Source organism: Scyliorhinus torazame, chromosome 20 (genome assembly GCF_047496885.1).
Source record: "Scyliorhinus torazame isolate Kashiwa2021f chromosome 20, sScyTor2.1, whole genome shotgun sequence".
Lineage (NCBI taxonomy): Eukaryota > Metazoa > Chordata > Chondrichthyes > Carcharhiniformes > Scyliorhinidae > Scyliorhinus > Scyliorhinus torazame.
In genome coordinates this window covers 131,823,143-131,831,339 of record NC_092726.1, presented here as the reverse complement: position 1 = coordinate 131,831,339, position 8,197 = coordinate 131,823,143, and positions in this window count along the sequence as shown.

The following is an 8,197-nucleotide window of genomic DNA, read 5'->3' as shown; positions in this document are numbered from 1 at the left end:
CAATGTTACCGTTCATTAGAGAAATCTCAACAACAATCACTTAAATTATAATCTCTGACTCACAATGACAAACGATAAAAAATACAACCCACTTCATGCTTTGACTAAACTTAATTGGTTAAACAAAACACACAGATCCTCACAGCTCACAAATATCACAGTTAACCGTCAGCCTTATCTCACGGCGACAGACAAATCTCTTTTTTACCTTAATCTTCGATTTACTTTTAATCCCCTGTTTTTTTCTCCGAAAGGGGATCAGCTTCATTAGATTCCTATGCGGGACATATAGGTTTACCAACCTCATTCCGTTGCTTTACGATTGTTTCTTTTCATTGTCTTACTCATTTTGACTCCCTTATCTGTCCTCTTTCAGGAGTTCACCTTCTTTCTCGCTCCGGATATCTTTACCGAGGCTTTGGGACGACCTGTGAGGGAGCAGCGAGTTTAGTGCTCATCGTCCCTTCTGCAAAATACTTTAGAACATATATATAACAATAACAACAACCGCGGAGATCGGAAATCATTTACAAATACCACAGGGAGCGCACACCGCTGTTTATCCTTTCTCGAACCTCGAAGTCTTTTTTTATTTATTTCAGTCTCTAAGGCACCTTTTTCTTCCCATGCAGCTCTCATTAATTTATCAACTAAGATAACTCTCCGAGCATGAGTCACTGGCCAGTAATTAAGGCTGCCGAGCCGCAGACCCCCCTTTCAGCTGGGGTCGCGCTGTAGCTCTCTCCCTTTCAGCTGAGAGAGTCCTGTTTAGAGATTCGTTTCGGGGTTCACGTCCCGTTAAATTAGGGAAACTGCAATTCTTTTCTGAATTGACAAAGAAAAAATATACGTCTCGAAGAATAGCTCATGCCTATAAAATCAATCATTGGAAATTGACTAAATTTGTCGTGAAAGTCATAATAAAGATAAATTCCTCGAGGTTCGATTTAAGGAAATTTATTTACACAAATATACTTGTGGAGAGAGAGTGTTTCAGCTGCAAAGCCAAGGCACTGCGCTCTGAGTTCTGCAGTCAAAAACCATTATATTTATAGGTTGAAATAAACAACTTTGAAGAGATAAAGCTTGGGAACATACGCAAGAGGAAATATGAATGTTTTGCTCTTGGTTTAAAAACAATCCGAGTCCGCATTTTGTTGTCCTTCGGAAGAATAACTTATTAACATAATAAGGCCAGTACCACATACTAAGCAGTATTTGGTTTACATTACTTGACCTCCTTATTTTCGCTCAAAAGCAGTGTTAAAATATAGTTAATATTCCCAGCATGCTTCTAAATTGGTAACTCATTAACTTCCCTTCCACACTTACCAACACACGAAGAGTTAAGTTTCTCCCAGCTACTGCTAATTGGAGCACTTTCCTTCCCAGCCAATCAGGTCACTGCTTTGCTGTGATGCCACTCTTCAAGGTTAGATTTTAAAGTTTTGAAAGAGGAAAACTTACCTTCCTGACAGACCCCTGGCCACTGCTCCTGCCGAAAATCTGACGGCCACTTCTCCGGCAGCTGTGTCCCCGCCGCACTCCTCGCGCTCTTGTATCCTCTCTCCCCACTCCCCTCCTCGGGCCCTTTGATCCTGTGTACCTGCCGCCCTCCTCGCGCTCTTCCACTGTCTCCCCGCCGCTCTCGTCGCGCTCTTTTATCGTGCGTCCCCGCAGCTCTCCTCGCCCTCTTTCCCTGAGTCTCCGCAGCTCTCCTCGCGCTCGTTCACTGAGTCTCCGCCGCTCTCCTCGTGCTCTGTCACTGAGTCTCCGCCGCTCTCCTCGCGCTCTTTCACTGAGTCACCGCCGCTCCTCTCGCGCTCTTTCACTGAGTCTCCGCCGCTCTCCTCGTGCTCTTTCACTGAGTCCCCGCCGCTCTCCTCGTACTCTTTACCTGAGTCTCCGCCGCTCTCCTCGCACTCTTTCACTGTGCCTCCGCCGCTCTCCTCGCGCTCTTTCACTGAGTCCCCACCGCTCTCCTCGCACTCTTTCACTGAGTCTCCGCCGCTCTCCTCGCGCTCTTTCACTGAGTCCCCACCACTCTCCTCGCGCTCTTTCACTGTGTCCCCGCCGCTCTCCTCGCACTCTTTCCCTGAGTCTCCGCCGCTCTCCTCGCCGCCCTCTTTCACTGAGTCTCCGCTGCTCTCCTCGCGCTCTTTCACTGAGTCCCCGCCGCTCTCCTCGCGCTCTTTCACTGAGCCTACGCCGCACTCCTCGCGCTCTTACACTGTGTCCCCGCTGCGCTCCTCGCGCTCTGCAGATCTCCTCGCGCTCTTTCCCTGAGTCCCCGCCATTCTCCTCGCGCTCTTTCACTGAGTCTCCGCCTCTCTCCTCACGCTCTTTCACTGAGTCCCCGCAGCTCTCCTCGCGCTCTTTCCCTGAGTCTCCGCCGCTCTCCACGCCTTCTTTCACTGAGTCTCCACAGCTCTTCTCGCGTTCTTTCACTGAGTCCCCGCCGCTCTCCTTGCGCTCTGCAGATCTCCTCGCGCTCTTTCCCTGAGTCTCCGACGCTCTCCTCGTGCTCTTTCACTGAGTCCCCGCCATTCTCCTCGCGCTCTTTCACTGAGTCTCCGCCTCTCTCCGCACGCTCTTTCACTGAGTCCCCGCAGCTCTCCTCGGGCTCTTTCCCTGAGTCTCCGCCGCTCTCCACGCCCTCTTTCACTGAGTCTCCACAGCTCTTCTCGCGTTCTTTCACTGAGTCCCCGCCGCTCTCCTCGCGCTCTTTCCCTGAGTCTCCGCCGCTCTCCTAGCGCTCTTTCACTGAGTCTCCGCAGTCCTCCTCACGCTCTTTTATCCTGTGTCCTCGCCGCTCTCCTCGCGCTCCTTCACTTAGTCTCTGCCGCTCTCCTCGCGCTCTTTCACTGAGTCCCCGCCGCTCTCCTCGCGCTCTTTCACTGAGTCACCGCCGCTCTCCACGCCCTCTTTCACTGAGTCTCCACAGCTCTTCTCGCGTTCTTTCACTGAGTCCCCGCCGCTCTCCTCGCGCTCTTTCCCTGAGTCTCCACTGCTCTCCTAGCGCTCATTCACTGAGTCTCCGCAGCTCTCCTCACGCTCTTTTATCCTGTGTCCTCGCCGCTCTCCTCGCGCTCCTTCACTTAGTCTCTGCCGCTCTCCTCGCGCTCTTTCACTGAGTCACCGCCGCTCTCCTCGCGCTCTTTCACTGAGTCTCCGCCGCTCTCCTCGCGCTCTTTCATTGTGTCCCCGCCGCTCTCCTAGCGCTCTTTCACTGAGTCTCCGCCGCTCTCCTCGTGCTCTTTCACTGAGACCCCGCCGCTCTCCTCGCGCTCTTTCCCTGAGTCTCCGCCGCTCTCCTCGCGCTCTTTCACTGAATCTCCGCCGCTCTCCTCGCGCTCTTTCACTAAGTCCCCGCCGCTCTCCTCGCGCTCTTTCCCTGAGTCTCCGCCACTCTCCTCGCGCTCTTTCACTGTGTCCCCGCCGTTCTCCTCGCACTCTTTCCCTGAGTCTCCGCCGCTCTCCTCGCCGCCCTCTTTCACTGAGTCTCCGCTGCTCTCCTCGCGCTCTTTCACTGAGTCCCCGCCGCTCTCCTCGCGCTCTTTCACTGAGCCTCCGCCGCTCTCCTCGCGCTCTTACACTGTATCCCCGCCGCTCTCCTCGAGCTCTGCAGATCTCCTCGCGCTCTTTCCCTGAGTCTCCGACGCTCTCCTCGTGCTCTTTCACTGAGTCCCCGCCATTCTCCTCGCACTCTTTCACTGAGTCTCCGCCTCTCTCCTCACGCTCTTTCACTGAGTTCCCGCCACTCTCCTCGCGCTCTTTCCCTGAGTCTCCGCCGCCCTCCTCGCCCTCTTTCACTGAGTCTCCACAGCTCTCCTCGCGCTCTTTCACTGAGTCCCCGCCGCTCTCCTCGCGCTCTTTCCCTGAGTCTCCGCCGCCCTCCTCGCCCTCTTTCACTGAGTCTCCACAGCTCTCCTCGTGCTCTTTCACTGAGTCCCCGCCGCTCTCCTCGCGCTCTTTCCCTGAGTCTCCGCCGCTCTCCTCGCCCTCTTTCACTGAGTCTCCACAGCTCTCCTCGCGCTCTTTCACTGAGTCCCCGCCGCTCTCCTCGCGCTCTTTGCCTGAGTCTCCGCTGCTCTCCTCGCGCTCTTTCACTGAGTCTCCGCCGCTCTCCTCGCGCTCTTTCACTGAGTCTCCGCCGCTCTCCTCACGCTCTTTCACTGTGTCCCCGCCACTCTCCTCGCCCTCTTTCACTGAGTCTCCGCAGCTCTCCTCGCGCTCTTTCACTGAGTCTCCGCCGCTCTCCTCGCGCTCTTTCACTGAGCCTCCGCCGCTCTCCTCGCGCTCTTTCACTGTGACCCCGCCGCTCTCCTCGCCCTCTTTCACTGAGTCTCCGCAGCTCTCCTCGCGCTCTTTCACTGAGTCTCCGCCGCTCTCCTCGCGCTCTTTCACTGCAGGCTGTGACGTCAAAGTTTAACTCCTTTCCACTTCTTCCTGCCCTCGAGTCTCCCTCTTGATCTTTACACGGCTGGGATCCTTACAGTGATTGTCTTTCTTTCGGTGAGAGGAGGAGGTAGGGAGGGAAACACTGAAGAATTGACTCGGGTTAACTGTCACTTGACAACAGCTCCTCCACAAACCACCTTCAAAGTGTACAGAGCCGAACTCGAACTTGTGTTTCCGCAGTGTGAGATCAGAAAGTAAACACGTGGCACAAGCCCCTTTTCAAAACAATGAATGCAACCTCTAAACAAAATACACCCACTTCTAATTATAAATGTGCTGCTGCTTTTATTTATGCAACACATGTTTTGGAAATAATAAAAGCTCCAGGCAGCGCCCACGGTGAGACAGGTTCGAACTTACAATTAAGTTGATGCTGTGAAGTAACCAGTGAGCTAAAGCTGACGCTGGTTTCAAGCCTGGACACATTGTATATGACGGATTACCGTGATCATACTCGCCGTGGTGGGTAGCATTGACGGGAACTCCAGTGTGTTGGTGCATATCATCTCACAGCCAGACGTGACTAAAAACTTAAAAGTGCGTGAAGTACCGACAGAGGCCATTCATTCCGTTTAACCTCAGCGGCTCTGTAGATTAGCAGATCATTCAATCCCACTCGGCCGACCTTTTCCCAGAGGCATGCAATTGATTGCTGTCGTTTCTCATATTGAAATTTGAAAACCACTGTTGTATCTGCCTCCGAGGCTGTGCAGACTAGATAACTGAACTGTATCCCCGAACATTGAATTAATTGATGGAAAGATGTAACTTAAAAATCTTATAGTCATCTGCGAGTACTGTGGCAACTGGAACTGATAGCAAATGACAACATAGTGAGACGACCCGGCCACTCACTCCTGTCCCAACATCCAGTTTGATCACAGCAGAGCGTCTGCCTCAATGTCATTTCCTGCCTGTTCCTCAAATCCTTTCAATCACTCAGGGATCATTGTCCATGAGAAAGATAGAGGCAGACGCCCATAGGAAAATTTCAACATCACTTGGACATAGAGATGTAGTGCTCGAATCTGCAGCGTGACAGCGCTGGAAGATGGGATAGGGTCACAGAGTGCGAGAGGTTTACAGCATGGAAATAGGCCCTTCGGCCCAACTATTCCATGCCGCCATTCTTCTGCATTCTCCCCATAACCCCTGATCCCTTTAATAAGACAACATTGTACCCGCTTTTATTACTTCCTCTGGCAACTCTGTCCAGACACTCAGCGCACTATTTGTGAAGACATTACTCTCTGGACCCTTTTGTGTGTCTCCTCTCTAACTTTAAACCTACACCCACTTGTTTTACACTCCCCTATCTTTGGGAAAATATGTTGACGATGTGCATTACCTCTGCCCTATTAACTTTATAGACCTCGAGAATTTCACCCCTATGCCTTCTACACTCCAGGGGGAAATGTCCCAGCCTATCAAACGCACCTTATAACTCAAACTATCAATTTCCGGTAGCATCCTTGTAAAACGTTTCAGCACTACTTCTAGTTGAATAATATCATCTCTATAATAGTGAGACCAGAACTGTACACAGTATTCCAAGTGTAGACTTACTTATGTCTTGTACAACTTCAACAAGGCGTCCAAACTCCTATTTCCAATGTTCTGACCATGTGTCTGTATAACAGTAATGATGGGCACAGACACTGTAATGATGGAGCAAATACCCACCTTCGTGTCATGTAGTGCCAATTATCCTTCATGTTTGCAATGGTTCCACAAAGTAACAAAGTCGCAAAATATGTCTTACTGAACAGAAAATATGGTACAATATTCTGCTCAACTTAAACCTTCACCCGAAACCAAGAGATACAAAACAGAAACAGAACAAAGGACAGTGTTAAAGAGAGAAAGGGGGAAAGAGTGTTTAAATCCATGATAGATTGCACAACACTCCGTTCCACCTTACTGCCGCAACCACATTGTTTCTGTTTCCTGGATTCATGCTGTTAGAAATACCTTAGATCCAGGTTCCTCTGAAGCAGAAGTTATATGATGAGCTCTACCGTAATAATGGGAATCAGTTCATCCCATGTTCCAGAAATGCAAAGCAGCAATGCTATAAACAGTTCACTTTTACGGGATTTGCGAGTTTCTGGTTCGGGCAGCATTTAATTCCCATCCCGAATTGCCCTTCAGTAGGTGGCGGTGAGCTGCCTTGTTGATCCGCTGCTGTCAATGAGGTGTGGGTACATCCAACGTGCTTTTATGGAGTTCTTGTCCTTCAAGATGATAGTGATTGTACGATTGGAAGTTGATGTCAAAGGAACCTTGGTGAGTTACTGCAGTGCATTTTGGGATGGTAAACAGTGCGTTTGTGGTGCAGGGATTGAATGTTTCTGGAAGGGGGAGCAATCAAGCGGGATACTTGGTCCAGGATGGTGTCGAACTACTTGAGTGCTTTTCGTGATATGTGGAATACTGTATCATGTACAAAACACAAAATAGATAATTGCATTTGCCTGAGTAAATAATTGTTATAGTCCAGGGTTAAGAAACTCCAAACAACGTTATGAAGTCCAACTGACCGACAACCTTTATGTTGAATTTGGCTCGGATGAACACAAGAGCCTCCCCTTCAGGTGTGATTCAACAGTCTTCCTGAACACTTTAATCAACACAAGCTTTCTTCTGAAAACCCGTGGGGCAGCACGGTAGCACAGGGGCAGCACGGTAGCATTGTGGGTAGCATAATTGCTTCAGAGCTCCAGGGTCCCAGGTTCGATTCCGGCTTGGGTCACTGTCTGTGCGGAGTCTGCACATCCTCCCCCTGTGTGCGTGGGTTTTCTCCGCGTGCTCCGGTTTCCTCCCACAGTCCAAAGATGTGCAGGTTAGGTGGATTGGCAATAATAAATTGCCCTTAGTGTCCAAAATTGTCCTTAGTGTTGGGTGGGGTTACTGGGTTATGGGGATAGGGTGGAGGTGTTGACATTGGATAGGGTGCTCTTTCCAAGAGCCGGTGCAGACTCGATGGGCCGAATGGCCTCCTTCTGCACTGTAAATTCTATGATAATCTATGCAGCTTAGTTAACATATGTATATAAACAAACACAGCAAGAATGATTATCAATTACAAACAGAACGATACCATATAGCTACAGTAACCTATGCATAATACATAATGAAACCTCCCTTAACTGTTCCAAATCCAAATCCCATGAACGAAAAACCAAATTTCAAGGCCGTGGCCCAGCACTCTGCATTCTCACCTGAATAAGACTGACTTTTCCTGAGAATTTAATTTCGTCTCACCCGCAGGTTTAAAACCATTCCGGAGAGAAAACTATATGTTTTTGATTTACCAAAGCAGATAACTATAACCAATGTTTTTCTTTTACTAAGTCCGATATTAACAGTGAAAATAGATAAACTGACGAAAACACTTCTTTTCTCTGTCTGAGTCCACAATAATCAAAATTGAAAGCGAAAGTAAAAACATCACACAACCACAGCTCAGCTTCACACACAAAATGACATCACTGAAGCCATGTGATGAGGCAAAAACCTTTCTTAAAGGCACACTCCCACGACATAATATTGTTTCTAAATTATAAAATCAGATAATCAATAAAGTAAGTTTTGCTAATGCACTTTTCCTCCATTTAAGTTGTGAATAATTGATAAAGTGTGATCGAGAATATGGTAAACTGGTGCACGAAAATAATCTTTCCCTCAATGTCAACAAAACGAAGGAGATTGTCATCGACTTCAGGAAGCGTAGTGG